This window comes from Ursus americanus, chromosome 11 (genome assembly GCF_024610735.1).
Source record: "Ursus americanus isolate L20-20 chromosome 11, mUrsAme1.1.p, whole genome shotgun sequence".
Classification (NCBI taxonomy): Eukaryota; Metazoa; Chordata; class Mammalia; order Carnivora; family Ursidae; genus Ursus; species Ursus americanus.
In genome coordinates, this window is record NC_142137.1 from 57,890,968 (window position 1) to 57,910,293 (window position 19,326).

Here is a 19,326-nt window from a genome sequence, read left to right on the forward strand (position 1 = left end):
TTTACCGCAGCACCCCAAGATCAGCAACAGTGAGAAGCCACTACCACATCTAACCTACAGAAACCAATGAGACTTTGGGACATGGAAGAGGAAATGCTTGGAAGAAGCTCTAGTCATGAGGGCTGCAGATAGACATGGAAATGGAAGGAGGAAATCCTCAGTCTCTCTTCTCCCACACTCTAGTCCCCTACTACAATTTCCAATTAGCCAAATCCAGCTGGAAATACAAGAACAGGTGAGTCAAGGTGATGTAGTCTCCAGACTCTGAGAGCAGAGTGCAGAACCAAAAAGTCCAGAAAATGGACACAAGTGAGTCAAATAGAAAACAATTGGCACATGGATCTTATTATCAAGTGGAGTAAACAGGTTAAAAAATTAAACTAATATAATACAATATAAAACAATACAATACAAAATAATACAATATAAAGCAACAATATCTGATAAAAATAATAATGACAAGGGGGTAAAGAGGATAGATCTTGAAGGAGGGAGGGATTGTTTTAGAATATTGGAAAAAATAGCACGTGTTGACCAATTTCTGACATTTTAATAAAGAGAGAAAGGGCACTTGCCTTGGACTTTTTTGTTTTGGGATATTTGATATATGAAATGAATGTATATGACATATGCAAGTTATGAACATAAAAAGTAAAACACCCATGAACCACCACCAGTTGAAAAAGAAAATATTATAAGCACCATTGACTCTGTTGTTCATCATCCTATTCTCCTTTCTCACTCTACACCAGTAGAACTCACTAGGCTGCATTTTAATTTTTAATCACACTCTCTCTTTTCCTTTAATATGTTTTTTGTTTTGCTTATTTTTTGAAATTTAGAATAATTGAAATCTTACATTCATTCTTTAGGGTCTCGCTTTTTTTACTCAATATTACTTTGTAATATTCACCCATGGGCATGTGCATTGCTGTAGCTCAAACTCACGGTTGAATGGGTGTTTCACTATGTGAATATTGTATAATTTGCTCATCCACTTTCCTAAGGACATTGTGTTATTGCCAATTTGGTGCCATTATAATGCTGATGCAAATATTCCTATACTCTCCTTTGGACACATGAGCAAGTGCTTCTTTATGATATATAATGCCTGTGGGAATAGAATTGTTGAATTATGGAGACTGCGTATGTCCAACTCTACAAAATAGTGCCACTTGTTTTTCACGCTGCTTGTGTCTGTGTACACTCTCACCAGCAACATTTAATAGTTTCCCTTGAGTCTTGTGGTCTCTATCATGTAGTCCTACGGGGTGAATGCTTGTATTCCCCACAATTCAGATGTTGAAATCCTAGTCCCCGAGGTGATAGAATTAGGGCCTTTGGAAGGTGATTGGGTCATGAATGGGATTATTGCCCTTTTAAAAGAGTACCCAGATAACCTCCTCACGCTTTCTGCCATGTGAGCTTACAGTGAGAAGATGGCCATCTATGAGGAAGCAGATCCTCACCGGACACCGAATCTGCTAGCCTCTTGATCTCGAACTTCCCGGGCTCTGGAACTGTTAGAAATAAACTTCAGTTGCTCATAAATTGTTTGAGTGGTTTGTTATGACAGCCCAAATGTACAAACACATTAGGTATGGTTAGTGTATTTATTAATAGGGCAAGCATGTAATGGTAATTCATTGTGCTTTTAAATCGCTTTACCATAGTGAGGTTTATTGTAGTTTTATACAATTAATGCCTACGGTGTTTCCATTTCTGTGAAATACCTATTCATATCTTTTACTCATTTTTCTATTGGGTTGTTGTTTGAATTTTCTTTTTAATTCCTAGGGGTTCTTTCTATATTCTGAATACTAATAATTATACTAATTCTTAATCTGTCTCTGTATTGCAAGTCTCCTCCTCTTTCTTTATAAAATCTTTTAATAAACAGAAATTCCTTTTACTGTTATTGAATTATTCAATGTTTGCTCTCAACTGTGCACTTTCTTCTTACTTTAAGAAGTCTTTCTTGGAGAGACATGGAGGATGGTGGAATACGACTTCCTTGCCATCATCCTTCCACAGAACTTCAATTCTGGCAGTCACCCACAGATGAGAGCACTTTGTGGGAGTCAGAAGTCCAGCAGAGAAGTTCCGACACATCATTAGCACAAAAAAAAAAAAAAAAAAAAAAAAATCCAAGCATAAACATTTTTAAGAAGAGGGGCTGTTTCTTTTTGCCTCTGTCACCCCTCATCCTAGGTGGTGCAGCTTGGTGCCAGGTGAGACCCTTAGCCTGTGATTTCTCCCACAAGGGGAAGTGAGTGTGTGCCATTGAACTCCAACTTCCCCAGCTGTGTAGGACACTGTCCAAGAGGGTCACCTCCTCCTCAACTAATCATAAAGATGTTATATTGTGTGGTTATTTTCATGCACATAGGGACACAGCAGGTCTTCTTTGACATCTTCCAGTAGTTTAATTATTTTTAATAAAGGTTTGCATATCTTTTGTTTGACTTATTTCTCTCTGTGTTATTTTTTATATTGTTAAATATCTTTTAAAAAATTTTTTAAACTCTACTGATACTTTTAGATCATAATCTTACATCCAAGAACTTTGCTAAACTAGCATTATTTCTAATAATTTGAGTGTTTATCACTTTGGGCTTACTATGACAAAAGTCATGACAGTTTTGTTTCTTTCCAATCATTTTATATCTTATTTTCTCTTTCTCTGATGCACAAGTTAGAATGTCAAGAACAACGATAAATTAGTGATAGTGGTCAATTGTTGCATTCCTGATTTTAAAAGGAATGGCTGTAATATTTCACTAAATCCTACGTTTACCATAGATGATTGGTAGGTGCCTTTGTCAGGTTGGGAAATGTGCCTTCTATTCCTATTTTCAGGAGTTTTCCTTTGTGAATTATTTATTTATTTATTTTTGATTTATGAATGTTATCAAATATTTTGCTGCAAATGTTGGTAAGAACATTTTCCCCATAAATCTGTTACTATAACATATTATCTAATATTGAACCTCCTTTGTATGCCTGGGTTATATAAAAACAGTAGTACTTTACTTTTGTTAATTTGGATTTAATGTGTTAATGTTGAATTAATATTGCATTTATGATGCTGCATATACTTTTTAATTCATGGAACTTGCCTATAATCATTTTTTCTCATTGTCTTAGTTTGTAGTTGGTGTCATCATTAGTCTAGACTATAAGAATGTGTTGAAAGTATGTTCCCTTCTTTTAACGCTCCAGAAGAATTTACATAAGATTGCAGATATGTGTTCCTTGACTATTCCATAACTTTTACTTATAAACTATCTTGACTTTGTATTTTCCTTGTAGAAAGATTTTAAATTATTGATTCAATTTCTTTTATGGTTATATATCCATTCAAGTTTTCTATTTCTTCTTGAATAAATTTTATGTTACATTTTCCCAATATTTGTCTATTTTGTCTTAATTTTTAAGTTTTTGGCATAAAGTTTCCCATAGTTATTAACTTTTATCTCTGTTTTGTCTCTAGTGATACTCTAGTGATATCTCTCTCTCTTTTTTTTAAGATTTTATTTATTTATTTGACAGAGATAGAGATAGCCAGCGAGAGAGGGAACACAAGCAGGGGGAGTGGGAGAGGAAGAAGCAGGCTCATAGCAGAGGAGCCTGATGTGGGGCTCAATCCCAGAACGCCGGGATCACGCCCTGAGCCGAAGGCAGACGCTTAACCGCTGTGCCACCCAGGCGCCCTGATCTCTCTTTTTTATTTCTCATATTGTTTCTCTGGGTCTTTTTGTTGTTCTTGTACATCAGTTATGTCAGGGTTGGATGATTTTACTTTTTTTTCTAAAGAAGCAATTTTTGCTTTTATTAATTCTCTCTAACATCTGTTTGTTTTCCATTTCATTGATTTATACTCTTCTCTTTGTTATGTGCTAGCCTCTGTTTCACTTGTTTGTTCTCTAATTCCTTTTGTAGATACTGTTGTGGGTGCTTAGCTCTTCATTTGGGACCTTTATTTTTTTCTCATAAGTGGGTTTAGGTCTGTAATTTGCCTCTAAGCACTACTTAATCTGTACCCTACAAGGCTGAGAAGTAGTCTTAAAATTATTATTTCAATTATTCTACATATGCTCTAATTCCTTTCTGGTATTATCTTTGGCCTGAATTATTATTTAACATGTTTTTAAATTTCTAGATGTAGGGGATTTTTAAAAATTCTTTAATTGTTTGTTTCTTGCACTGTGGTCAGAAACATGGTGTGTATAATTCTGACTCATTAAAATTTGTTCAGGTTTACTTGCTCTATGGTCAACAAATTGTGTATTTCTGTGATACAGATCCCTTGATATTTATTGGGACTTAATTGGTGATCTTAAATATGATTGATTTCCAATAATTTTTTTACTGGCCTTGAAAAATATGTTTATTCTCCAACAGAAAAATACATTGTCTACTATATGATGCTTCATTGTGTTATTCAAATGTTCCATATACTTGCTGGTTCATTTATCAAGGACTGAGAGAGTTTTATTAAAATATCCCATATAGGGGCACCTGGATGGCTCAGTTGGTTAAGCATTTGCCTTAGGCTCAAGTCATGATCTCAGGGTCCTGGGGTCAAGCCCTGCATCAGGCGCTCTGCTCAGCGGGGAGTCTGCTTTTCACTGTGCCTCTGTGTTCTCTCTCTCTCTCTCTCTCTCTCAAATAAATAAATAAATAAAATCTTTAAAAGAATTATCCCACTACAATTCTGGATTTTCTGTATCTTCCTATAATTTTGTCAGTTTTTTTTTGCTTTATTTATTTTTAATCTCTGCTGCTTTATTCTTAAGACGTATTATGTTCTCCTGGCAGATTCTAACTTTATTAATATACAATGATATTCTTTATCTCATATGACAAAGAGCTTTCTGTCTAAAGAGCTACATTATGTGATACTATGATATTAGCTAGAGCCATAGCAAATCGCCAGGTTTATAGATCACATTGGAAATTTCATGTTTCAACCTAACAGCATCGTCAGTTTTGTTGTTGTTCTCTGTGTGTTTATGTGTCAAGTATGTCTCTTGTAAACAGAACTTAGCTTGATTTATCATTTTTTAATGATCTATGCCAGTTTTTAGCGTTTCTTGGTGTACTTGGTATACTTGGATTTATTTCTATCATTTTATTTTGTACTCTTCATTTGTCCCAAACTTTGTGATTTTTTTTTATCTCTTTTCATGTCTTCTTTTAGATTGATTTTTTCCCCTTTTGCTTTCTAGTTTTGTCCCTTAACAACTTTGGAATGTAAATATTCAGCTATTCTTTTTTAGTAGTTATCTTAAAATTTTAATATGCATACTTAGCAAAGTCTAGCAGTAATGGGTATCTTTACCCTCTGCCCAACAACGCAATCAACAATTACTGGGAGGAAGTAATTCCAATCACTTCCTCCCAGTTTCCAGCTATTATTGTCTAAACATTTAGCTCTTTGTTGCTTTGTTTTTACCCCCAAATTATATAAATTTTGTCCTTCAGGAATTTCAATTAGATACATGTTGGTATTTATATTCCATTTCCATGTTTATCAATGTCGCTTATATTTTCCATCTACTTGTCACTACCTTCTGTGTCTTATAGGATTTTTAAAGATCTATATCACAGTTCACTAATTTTCTACTTATTTGCTTCTTTTACCCTATTAACACTTTCATTAAGCTTTAGATTCATTGATTATGGTTTTCAATTCTACAATTTCTAGAAGCTAATGCTTCTTTAATTATGTGGCTTAATAACCCTGCAGCCCAAAGTTAGAGTTCTGCTCTCAGAGTCTAATGTTGATTTCTACTCACGTTTTGTGCTCTGCCCCAGAATGCAATAGGCCAAAAAGCTCCTACTACTTCTACTTCCATTGGTTTACCCCCTAAAATACTGGTGTTGTGTGGTCTGACAGTCTCAACTTATTTGCTTACAAGCAATCTTGAATCATGATTTTAGACCATGATTTAGATTTTATCACCATGATAAGCAAACGAGATACACACTTGGCCTAACAGCTACTAAGTCTTCCTACAAGGTTGTTATATTAAAAACAGTATGATATCATTGCAAAAAGAGACAAATTGACTTAAAGATCATAATTGCTGAGACAGACTCACTCATATCTCAGAATTTATTACATAATAAAGGTGGCATCAAAAATCAGACGGTTAGTAAATGATGATAATTGCTCATAATGGAGGAAAATCCATACCTACTACAACATACAAAGATGGAATCCAGATATATTAGAGAAATAAATCCAGAGAATCCATAAAGGCAGAAAATAATGTGCCCTAGGGTTGGGGAGGAAATTCTTTTTTTTTTTTTTAAGAGTTCTTTATTCATTTAAGAGAGTGTGTGTGCATGAAGTAGGGGAGGAGCAGAGGGAGAGAGAGAGAGGAAGCAGACTTCCTGCTGAGCAGGGAGCCCAACACATGGGGCTTGATCCCAGGACCCTGTGATCTTCAACTGAGCTGAAAACAAGAGTCAGATGTTTAACTGACTGAGCCACCCAGGAGCCCTGGGGGAACTTCTTTAATGAAATTCCAAAAACATCATTAATGCATTTAATTTAATTACATCACATAAAGAATTTCTGTAAATAAAGTTAACATAAAGATGTTGCAGAGATATGATATTTTCCATGTCTAAGACCAAAGGAAATTATTATCTAGGACATACAAGGAACACATATGCACATGAAGAAAAATACATGAATCTCAAATCTTAAAGACGGGTAAAGGATATTTGAGCCAATTCATAGCCAAAGAAACCCAGAGATTTAACAAAATGTACGATTGTTGTCCAAAGTCATTAGTCATCAGAGAAATGCAACTTAACACAAAAAAGGTAATACTACTTTAGGCTCACCAGATCCTAAATACAAAGTGTTGAGTGACAAAAACAAGGAACACAATACCATGTGTGTAAGTTAAAACTACATGAAATAATGCACAGTTTACACTACTGGCTTAAAAGAGAATAATATAAGCCAAATATATGTTGGGAAATTTGGAGGTGAGGAGTGGCCTAGAGGCTTTGCAAAGACCAATGAGCGCCAGATGACCAGGACTGCAGAGCATTACTAAGGAACCCTTGGATCATTAATGTAAAACAAATTCATAGAACACAGACTAAACTATACTGTTGTCATGTTGGATTCTCAATTTCATCTCAGGAGTCCTCCCTCCAAGACACCCAGCTCGGAAGCACTATCATCTAAGCTCTGCTTTCCTGTGAATCTTCTGGTTCCCCACAGGCCTGCTCAATTTTCTATAGGCTGAGGGTAAGATGGCTCTTCACCTAGTCTCCCAAATATTTATATTCCTGCAAAAATGTAGCACCAGAATAAGCAAGCGATGGGTATATATATATATAGAGAGAGAGAGAGAGAGAAATTCTAACCAAAACTTTTTTCTCTCATTTTCTTGTATCCTTTTTTCCACCCATTCACTCAAAAGAATGCATTGCCTCAGGGATGATGGGATAATACAGCAGAAAAGCAGAGAAAGTCTTTTTGGTGTTAAAAGTATAGCTATGAAGTACATAACTTCTAGGCCATAAAACATCTTATTTGGAAAATTAGATAAAGAACAGTCCAGCTTGTCCTCAGCCTACATTGAGATGGTCAGGATTGTAGGGAACATGGAGAGTCACAGCAGAAGCAGAGTTTACATGACTGTGGGTTCCTGAGCAACATATCCTATAAAAAGATCTCCCAAGAGGGAGTTGGGAATCCAAGATCAGACCCAACTGGACTGCTATCCCAGGGAAGAACCTAGAGCCAACAAGATTCCTGTGTTCCTATCCCTCAGTTTGTCTCACAGCATGGCGCCAGAACAGGCCTGAGGTCACGTCATAGAACACCTTGACGTAATGCAGGAACAGCCCCCGTGCCTGACAGCAGAGCAGAAACAGCTGCTCTGAGAGCAATTCATAGATTCAAGGACCTAAAGTCACAATGGAAGTTGGGACCCCTTGGACAAGTCTATGTGGATGAAGAATGATTTCAAGGAAAGGCCTTCTCTACACCCTCTTAAGTCTCTGCCCTAGAATTTAGACATAACCTCACAAAAAGGAGGGGTATTCCACTAAGCCAGTCGTTCTCAATGTGGAGCTATTTTGCCTCCCTTCAGATACCTGGCGATGTCTGGAGACACGCATCGTTGTCCCAACTAGGACGTGCTACTGGAATCTGGTAGGCAGAGGTCAGGGATGCTGCTTAACATTCTATAGTGCACAGAACAATCCCCCAAAACAAAGAATCACCCAGCCCAAAATGTCAGTACTGTCAAGGTAGACAAACATTTCCTTAGACTGAGGTTAAATCTGGACCACTTGGCATAATAACAAATTTATAATACAAATCATTCATTTGTTTACAAAGAAAATTACATCTAGTTCCTGGATTGAACTGTGCAACCATTTATTTATGCTAAACAATATATGATCTAATATAAAATCATCATCAATCGTCATTTGTGCATTTAATGAAGAGGTTCTGAGAAAGGAAGAAAAGTTCAAGTGGCTTTAAAGTAAGATAAAGTGCCCGCACACAAGAAAGAAAGAGAAACAGAGGCAGGAAAACAGACTCTAGAAACTCACAGCAATATCTGACGCCAATGAGAGGAGGCAAACTCTCGGGGAAGTCATTCCTGGAGCAACATTCAGAGGAGAGTGAGTTGTTCCTAGGCAAGGACAATGAGGAACATCAGCATTTTGCAGAGAGGTGAGATTGTATTTCTTCCAGACTCTACACTTAGCGTTTACTGAGAAGGAGGCATGAGAACCCCAAGACCACTCACTTGCCAGGAAGACAGCAGAAGGAAAACTTGGAAGCACTTTCAAAATAGCATGAATGAAAGCAAAAGCCAGAAACAATGAAAAAAAGGAGCAAAGAAGGGAAGGGGGGAGGAGGGAAGAAAAAGGAACTGAGGAAGGGAGGCTTGAGGGGGAGAGAAAGAATGAGCTAGAAACAATTGTGAGGGGTAATAAATAAATTACTCTTATGTTAATGACATGCCAAAGTGTTCCATTTTTATGTGAAAGCAAATAACTATGAAGTATCACCAACATAAACACTGATTAAAAGAGATTAAATGTCTTGAGATGAAATGTCATAACATTACACAGTGTCAGTTTGCGGTGTTCTCAAAATGTTAATGACCTCCAGCTTTCGCTGCTGCCATTACCGGCGCTCTCAGGGGAGAGAAACCTCAGCTGCAGGGCTCCCAGGAGGAGCTCAGAGCCTGGGCCTGTCTCCTCGCCGTTAATAGATAAAATTTCACTGAAAATGATTCGGTGACATTTGGCCATAATTCAGAAGGGACTACATTTTTTAAAAAAGAATTTTTCTTTTATCAGAAAGTACTTGAGTTTATCCTACTATTTCAATAATGTTCCAGACCCAATTCAGTCAGTCTTCAATACTCTTTGGAATAAGTTTTCTACCCTCTAACAGTGACATTTCCCCAGCAATGGTAGCATCCGCAGGAAACTTGGGAAGTGAGAGTTCATCATTTACAGACTACTTCTGCCCAAAAAAGCATGGGTCAGGATGAATTTTAATTATTTTACTAGGACTGCTCTCAGAATTCTTCATGAAGTGTTAATTTAGAGTGTACTCTCAGTGGCCATGTCCCCTCATTTATTTTAATAAAAATCATTAGCACTTTCGATCTCCACCATTATTTTTGCCTCCAAGCCAAATAAAATAGGTTAACACCCTGTGGTCACTTTATGAATTAGTCATCCTCTCCCACCTATTCTACTGACCCAGTTTCTCTCACACAGCCAGGACACATGCTTTCCATCTCACTGGCGACATTTTTGAACACATGGCCCTCAGTGCATATGTATCTGTTGCCTTTGTGCTTCTGCAGGGCATAAGTGCGTACCAACGGTTGTGGCTGGTGCAATTTTGTCTACGTTTGTTCAACAAATGCTTATTGAGTTTTTATCAAACACAAGCCCTCTAATCAGTTCCTTCTCTCAAGAAATTTCTAATATTAGGAGTGACAGGAAGAACAATGTGGGGCAGTTTAAGTAAGTGCCACTTCTGGTATCCAATTAGAGTGCTCAGTAATTAAGAGGAACAAGAGCATTCTTTCAGCTGGAGACATCAGAGAAAACTTCAGGAGGGTTACAGAAAAGGGATTTTGTAAATTTTGACAGAATGTTGACAGACATGTATTGAATGAAACAGTAGTCCTATGTGGTTATTTAAATTTAAATTAAGCACACTGAAGTAAAATTTAAAATTCAGTCACACTAGCCACACCTCAAGTGTTCAATAACCACACTTGGCTAGAGGCTACCATATTGGACGTTTCCATCACTGCAAAAAAAATGTACTGCACATCTCTGTTCTAAGCTGAAGAAATGGGATAATCACACATGAGAAACTCCAGGTGTTTTATAGGTAGGCAGAGACCAGGAAACACCCCACATTTGCTGGAGCATAGGGTGGTAATAAAATAATAGTGGAAGACAAGACTGGAATGGGAGTTTGAAATCAAATTGTAGTTAGTGTTGAATACATTCATCTGAATCAAGGCTTTGTTTGGAGCAGAGAATTGAGATTTAGGATTAATCTTTGATAATGTGTAAAATGATGACCTGAAAAAGCAACTGGACAAGGAGTCCTCAGCCATGGCTATACATTAGAATGTGGAAGAAATTTCTTACCCAATATCCAGGCCACATCCCAGATGAATTAAATGAGAATCACTGAAGGTGAGACTCAGACATCAATGGTTTTTAAAGCTCCCCAGGTGATTTCGACTTGCAGGGTTCAAGGACAGCCACTGTTTCTATGTGCACTGTGTCACTTCTCCCACTTCTGTCAATAACCACATTTTTCCTCCGATTAAGCTCTCCTTATACTTCCTACCCAATGCTGGTGGAGTTGCCAATCACAATACGCTGATTCCCTGATCACAAGAGGTGATCTTGGAACCAAATGTTGGCAAATCACAATATGCTGGTATTGCTGGCTGTGGTGATTGGCCCAGATTTAGACTCCAATCCAAGTCAGGCAAATGAGAGCCTGTTCTGGGGTTTAGCATACATATTCCTTGTTAGAAGGCTCTCTATTTCATCTAGGAGGTCATTAAACTGGGGTGGCATTAGCCTGGGTCCAGTCATACAAATCAAGAAATTACCTGCTATTCCTCTTTTTTTTTTTTCGTTATTATTGCTGTTGTTGTTTTTATTTTATTTTTTTCTTATTAATTTTTTATTTATTTATTTTTGATGTAAAGTTCGATGATTCATTAGTTGCGTATAACACCCAGTGCACCATGCAATACATGCCCTCCTTACTACCCATCACCAGCCTATCCCTACTATTCCTCTTTGTCTTCTTCCACTTCAATTTGTGATGGGTTTTAATCATTCTTAATAGTAAAAAATATACAGAGATGTAGAATGTAGCTTTACCAAATATATTTGACCACAGAACCCTCTTTCTTAAAACACCTATTAACCACTTCTGGGACACTAAAACTTTTTTCAAAAGAGCTACAGAGGATAACTGAAATGCGAGGGTCCTCTCTGAGTATGATAACCATGGCAAAACTCGCGTGTAAACTAAGAGAAAAAGATAACAAATTGACTTAAGAGAACCAAAGAGCAAGAAGGAAGATGTCTGAGAGCACTAAGGTACCTAAAACGTGGGTGGGAAAGGGAAGTGAGCCCAAAGAAGGAAGCAAGGAAAGGGTAGTAAAAGGTGTTCTATCATCTCCTATCTCTGACCATAATGTCTTGAGTTTGTATATAAACACAAACTCAATCTATGTTGGCTACATGTTCACCCTCTAGGGGTACTCAAATAGCCTGTTTTGTGCCATTCTGAAGGAGATCTGCCTTGGGTCAAGTCCAAGACTAACTTAGGCTCCCGTACTATAGGATGGAGATTTGGAGTGAAGAACAGAAACTATCAAAGCTCATGTGTCCACATAGTTTATTCTTTCTGGCTTTTGTCTCAGATAATTGTTCCACTTTGGATTGCTTCTTTCCTAGTAACTCCATGGAACATATTTATGAAAATGAACCCAGGGCACCTGGGTGGCTCAGTTAAGTGTCTGACTTTGGCTCAAGTCATGATCTCAAGGGCCCGGGGTCAATCCCCATGCTGGGCTCCCTGCTCAGCAGGGAGTCTGCTTGTCCCTCTCCTTCTGCCCCACCTCCTGCCCATGTGCTCTCTTTCTGTCTCAAATACGTAAATAAAATCTTTTAAAATAAAATAAAATGAACCCAAGGCCACTTTCAATTTAAAGGGTCCATCTCTCCACACGATGGGGCCCATACATCCTTGGAGAGAGGACAGACCAAAGTGTGACCAAACCAAAGTGTGTATCTAAAGGTAAGGGGCTCAAATGACCAAACTTGAATCAAAAGTAGGAAGACAGATAAAAATTTCTACAGTGCATGCACACTTGTGTCCAGTTCACTACCCCCAAATACCCTCTTCTGAATCCGTTTAATTGACCAGGATTAGGGATCACAGCCAGGGCTCAATCGCTTTCCACGTAGAAAGCACAGTCAACAACCTACTCAGCTCTTTCCCCAGCCATCCCCAGCTATGGATTAATAGGGGCTTGTTGTGTTCTGTGTTAATGAATGGAGTGGAGGCCAGTGAAGCAGACCCTGTATCAAAAGCAGGAAACATAATTGGTTGGATGAGAAAAGTAGATGGGGATCGGACCTACTCACAGGAAGGGGAAATGTGGCTTTGATCAAAGAAGAAAATATCTGCTACTGTAGACATTTTCCACCCCTGAACTCCTTCCCCTGCTGAGATCTGCTATCATTTTTACTTGAGGACCCAACCTTTACCTTACACCACCTCAGGCATTTTATGTAACCAAGCTCAGGCAAGTTTCAGATGCCAGTCTCTATAGGATGTACTCTGTACTTTAAAGAAATTTTACAATATATTTCCATTTATGGCATTTTAAAATGTAGGCTTCTATGACATATGATAAAGAGAAATCTCTTTCCTGATAGAAGTTTGCTCAAGATCCCCTTTATAGGCACTCTTCCAGTTCTAATAGTGAATGACTATTTCAAAGATGTGCATGTTGTGTGACTACAGAAAAAAGTCCAAGAGATAAGACCCTAAAAGTCAAAAGAAGAGAATGGAGAGAATGTAAGAAATTTTGTTCTATTATTTCCATAATCAGGGGGAAAAAAGTTTTAGGCAGATCCCTTTGGATTTTCTAAATAAACGTGTTTGTGGGTGGGAAATTCAAGAGACTTTTGGCAACTGAGGAATTCAGCTGTCTCAATACTCACTGTGTCAATCTTACAAAGACACTTGGTTTTCACCAGGCCTCATGGGGTCCAGATCACCTGGCAAAGATGAAGTGAAGGTTGTGTGTTCTGAACAGCAACAGGCTACTTGATCATAAGGAGCCCAAGCATTATCCAAAATTGGGCAGATTTTGTCAAAGTCACAGGGATTTAGATACCCTCCTGGTGAGAAATATCTTACCAATCTATTAATTTGCTCATTAAAAAAAAAAAAAGTACCGTACCTTAAACCTGTGGACTTCAAAAATTCTTTTCAAAGTCTATAGATGCCCAATATGGCAATTAGATAAAAGATCCTACAGGTGGTAGGGGAAAATAGAATTCTTTGAGTTTCCTTCACTATTCCCTCCAGAATCCCAGAGATTCCAGTGTGTAAGTTCTGAAAACCACTAAACCAAATTAGTTTCTTCATTGGTTGAGAAGTACGGCACCCCCTGATGTGGGCACTATTGCATCCCAGCCCGAATGACCTGCGACAGCAATTAATTTATAAGACCTAGGAAGTTTTCGTATCTTCTGGAATCTCCTATAAAAATGCAAATGTTCCTGGGAGGAGGAACGTCTTAAGCAATCATGAGGGGTTATTTTATCAATTCAATCTGCAGCTTGGAAGCGGAGCTGACAGCAAAGCCTTGTAGGTTTGGGCATGGATAATAGAGGTAAAGGAACGAAAACAGACGTAACCAAGGAAAAACTTTATTTCCTGAAGTCACACAGGATACACTTCATATGCTATCAATAGCTTTTAAATGAAGATAATTTAAAAATGGCTCACGTTTGAATGCCAGGTGCTCTTCCAAGTCTCACTGTGTTTGAACTCATTTTGTGTATTCGTTTACTCCTTTATGCATTAACTACTGCTACATGGCGAGAGTACTACTTTTCTACCCATGTTACTGATGAGGAGATGGAGTCAGAGAGGTGGTAAGGCCACACAACTAGCAAGGGGCAAAGGCAAGATGCAAATCCGTACAGTGTGACTCTGGGGCCTGTGATGACCTTACACAATGGCTCATCTTCCTGGGAGGAGGACAATTATATCAGGTCCCCCCAGTGCTTCCAAAGAGTGGTCTCTTTGACCTTTATTTCTTTAACCTCAGCGATCCTCTTGAGTTTGGTTGATAAGCTCAGAGGGAACAAGACAGATAAATTCCCCGTGAGCTATGGGCTTACTTTTTTTTTCATGGAAGTATAGTTGACATACAATGTTACAGTAGTTGCAGGTGCACAGCGTTGTGATTCCACGATAAGCGTAGTTACCTTCTGTCCATACACAATTGTCACAATATTATGGACTCTATTCCCTGTGCTGTAATTTTCACCCTGTGGTTTATTTATTTTACAACTAGAAGTTTGTACCTCTTAATCCTCTTCACCTCTTTTGCCCTTCTCCCACCCCGTCTCCTCTGGCAATGACCAGTTCATAGTATTTATGAGTCTGTTTCTTTTTGTTTGTTTGTTCATTTGTTTTGTTTTTTAGATTCCATGTATAACTAAAATCATATGGTATTTGTCTTTCTCTGACTTATTTTACTTAGCATATTACCCTCTTGGTCCATCTGTTGTCACAAATAACAACATTTCATTCTTATGGCTGAGTAATAGTCCACTGTGTGTGTGTGTGTGTGTGTGTGTGTGTGTGTGTATGAATATACATACATGTTTTCTTCTTTATCCATCCATCTACCAATAGATGCAGGTTGTTTCCATATTTGGCTTTCATAAGCAATGCTGCAATGAATATCAGGGTGCATGTATCTTTTTGAATTAGTGTTTTCATTTTCTTTGGGTAAATACCAAACAGTGAAATTATTGGATCATATGGCATTTCTATTCTTAATTTTTTGAGGAACCCCTATACCGTTTCCAACAGTGACTGCACCAATTTACATTCCTACCAACAGTACATAAAGATTCCTTTTTTAACACATCCTTACAAACACTTCTTATTTTTTGATATTCACCATTCTGATTCATGAGAGATGATATCGCATGTGGTTTTGATTTCCATTTCTCTAATATTAGTGGTGTTGAGCACCTTTCATGTAACTGTTGGCAATTCGTGTTGGCAATTCGTGTAACTGTTGGCAACTCTGTGGAGAAATGTCTAGTCAGATCCTCTGCTCATTTTTTAATTGGGTTGTTTTTTTGTTGTTTGTTTGTTTGTTTTTACTATGGAGTCATATGCATTTATTTTCTTTGCTTCCTTTTTGGGTGTTAACCTCTTATTAGATATGTGGTATGCGGATATGTTCTCCCATTCAGTAGGTTGCCTTTTCATTGTGTTGATGGCTTCCTTTGCAGAGCAGAAGCTTTTTAGTTTGATGTAGTCCCACTTATTTTTGCTTTTATTGCCTTTTTGGTGTCAAATTCAAAAATTATTGCCAAAACCAATGTCAAGCAGCTTACCCCCTGTGTTTTTAGGAGTTTTATGGTTTCAGGTCTTATGTTCAAGTATTTAACCCAGGTTGAGTTGACTTCTGTGAGTGATGTAAAGTAAGATAAGGGTTCAGTGTCATTCTTTTGCATGACTATCCAGTTTTCCCAGGACCATTTATTGAGACCATCTTTTCCCCATTGTTGGCTCCTTTGTAGAAAATCAATTGACCACGTACGCATGGATTTATTTCTGGGCTCTCTGTTCTGTTCCATTGACCTATATGTCTCTTTTTATGCCAGTACCACACTGTTTTGATTACCGTAGCTTTGTAGTAGAGCTTGCAATCAGGAAGTGCGATGCCTCCAGTTTTTCTCTTTTTCTCAAGTTTGCTTTGGCTATTCAGGGTTTTTGTGGTTCCATACACATTTTAGGATTTTTTTTCTATTTCTGTGATAAATGTCATAGGAATTTGATGGGATAGCATTGCATCTGTGCATTGCTTTGGGTAGTATGGACATTTTAACAATATTAGTTCTTCTGATCTACGAACATGGAACATCTCCATTTATTTGTGGCCTCTTCAACTTATTTTGCCAATGTCTTCTTGTTTTCAGTGTACAAATCTTTTACCTCTTTTGTTAAATTTATTTCTAAGTAATTTATTCTTTTTGATGCTAATTTAAATGATATTATTTTCTTAATTTCTCTTTCTGATACTTTGTTGTTGGGTGTATAGAAATGCAACTAATTTTTGTGTATTGTTTTTGTATCCTGCAACTTCAGTGAAATCATTTTTTAGTTCTAACATTCTTTTTTGTGGATGAAAGACTCAATATTTTAAAGATAACTTTCCCCAACTAATTTTGATGCTATGCAGTCCAATAAAACTCTCATCAAGCTTTCTTCTTCTTCTTCTTTTTTGAAACTGGCAATTTGATTATAAAATTTATGTAGATAAGCCAAAACAATATGGGAAAAGAATAAAAAAGTTGGAGAACATACCCCATTGATTTCAAGATTTACTATACTACCTTAGTATTCAAAGAGCATGATAGAGCATAAAAATAGTCATGCAGGTCAATGGAACCAAATAGAGATTTTAGAAATAAACTCACTTTATATAGTCAATTGATTTCAACAAAGCGCCAGGGTAATTCAGTTGAGAAACAATAATCTTTTCAACAAATGGTGCTTGAACAATTGGACATCTAAGGTCAAAACAAAATAAATCTAGTCCACCTTTACGTCATACCATATACAAAATCTAACTAAAAATGCATTATAGACCTACAAAAACAGAACTAATGCTACCAAACTCCTGGGAGGAAACATAGAAGAAAATCTTTGTGACCTTGAATTAGGCGAAATTTCTTACATAGAATACGAAAAGCACCCAAAAAATGATAAATTAGATTTCAAGAATGAAAACATTTGCTTTTCAAAAGATTTTTAAGAAAGTTAAAAGGCAACCCCACAGGCTAGGAGAAAATATTTGAAAGCATAGCTCTATGAAATGACTTGTATTCAGAATGTACAAAAAAATTACATACAACCTAGTAACGAAAAAAATCCATTTTTTAAATGAATAATAGATTTGAATAGAAAGCTCAATAGAGAAGATATATAGATGGCAAAGAAGCACAAGAAAAGATTTTCAACATGATCAGCCACTAGCAAATGCAAACTGAAACCACAACGATGTACTACACATCCACAAGAATTGTTAAAATTACCAGGTGTTTGAAAGAAGGTAAGTGACTGGAATCCCCATACATTGCATATGAAACACACTTAGGAAAACAGTCTGGCCACCTCTTATAAAGATAAATATACACTTACTCTATGACCCAGCAATTTCTCCTTTATACATTTACTTAGGGAAAAGAAAGCATATGTCCAAACAAAAATTTGTATGCAAATGTTGATAGCAGCTTTCTTCATAATAGCCCAAAATGGAAAGAATCTAAATATCTATCAACCGAAGCATATATAAACAAATGTGATTCTTTTCCTACAGTAGACGACTACTCAGCAATTTAAAAGGAACAAAGAACACATGCAGGCAACAATACAGATGTTCAAAAGTATTACATTAAGTAATACAAAGACTGTGTGCTCTATGAATTCATTTTTTATTAAATTCTAGAAAAAAAGAAAATCAGTGGTTGCCTGGGTCCAAAAGGTTAGAGAAGGGAAGTGATTACAAAAGCACAGCTGGAAATGTTGATGTGATAGAAATATCCTATGTAAAATGTTGGTGGGTGGTGCCACTGTACAAAATTCTCAAAATTCATCAAATTGGACACAAAGTTGGTGAATTTTATTATATGTAAATCAATAAAACTGATCAAAAGATATAAGGAAGAAGATCACTATATCCTGGAGTTATACCCTTTCTAGAAATAGAAAATAAGAAATGAAAGAAAATTAAATGTTTTTAATGAAAAAACAAGGAGCTTATCAAAAATCTTTTGTTTTGTATAATGACGTGTTTTCAGTGAGGGTTTCAGAGAAACAGAACCAATAAGATCTGTACATTTATATATAGGGAGAGAGAAAGAGAAATTTATTTTAAGGAATTGTCTTACGGGATGGGGGGAGGTTAACATGTCCAAAATCTGCAGGGCAGACGCAGGCTGGAGACCCAGGGAAGAGTCACAGTTCAAATCTGAAGCAGTCTGCTTGCAGCATTTCCTCCTCTTCCAAAGAAGTCAGTCTTTTCAACTGATTGGATGACACCCACTCACATTATGGAGGGTAATATACTTTACTCAGAGTCTACTGATTAACAAGTTACTCTCATGTAAAGAAGTCTTTCACAGAAACATCTAGAAGAATGTTTGGCCAAACATCTGAGTGCCATGGCCTGGCCAGGTTGACACATCACAGTATGTAATCAACAAAGTTCTACTATACATGTTCTCATTTGTTCCTTATATAAGCCAAACAGAAGTTACAACTCCTACCGTATTTTGGGCAAGAAACTGAAATTTCAAGAAGGCAAATGACTCCCCATTTCTCAGAGCTGACGAAGGGTAGTTCAGCAACTCGGGGCCATCATCCTATCTCCCGACCGCATGGTCCTTTGTCCTTAGTGCGCTAGAGAGAGACAGTAAAAGGAAGGGATTAAACATATCCTTTGTTCCTTATAACTTCTTCCCTGGCATTTCTCCAAGCCCAAGACATTTAAGGGTTATATAATTTTTCATGTTCACTTTTAGAGTTAGGTAAAATCAATAATATCTTTTATAAAGACTTACTTCACTTTTATCCCCTGACAAGATGAAGTTAACAAACCAGCAAACCACTGATTAAATAGAGGCAAAAAGAAAATAACATCTAAAAATGAAATTCCTACTGGCTTTCTCCTGCTATTTGTTTCAAAGGCATATTATCAAAGGGGTGGGAGGGAGTCACGGACTCCACAAAAACCTGCCAACACATGTAGAAAAGGAAACTGTAAGAAAAGGGAAAAACTTTACAAGGTGATAAGCTCTGGGTCTTCCAAACTAAATTTATTTAATTGGCATTTTTCCTCACCAACTAACAAATAACATAACACTTATTTTAAAACTTTATCATTTTCTAAATTTTCAATGTAAAGAGTCAGTCTCCCACTTCATTAACTTTTACTTAATTTT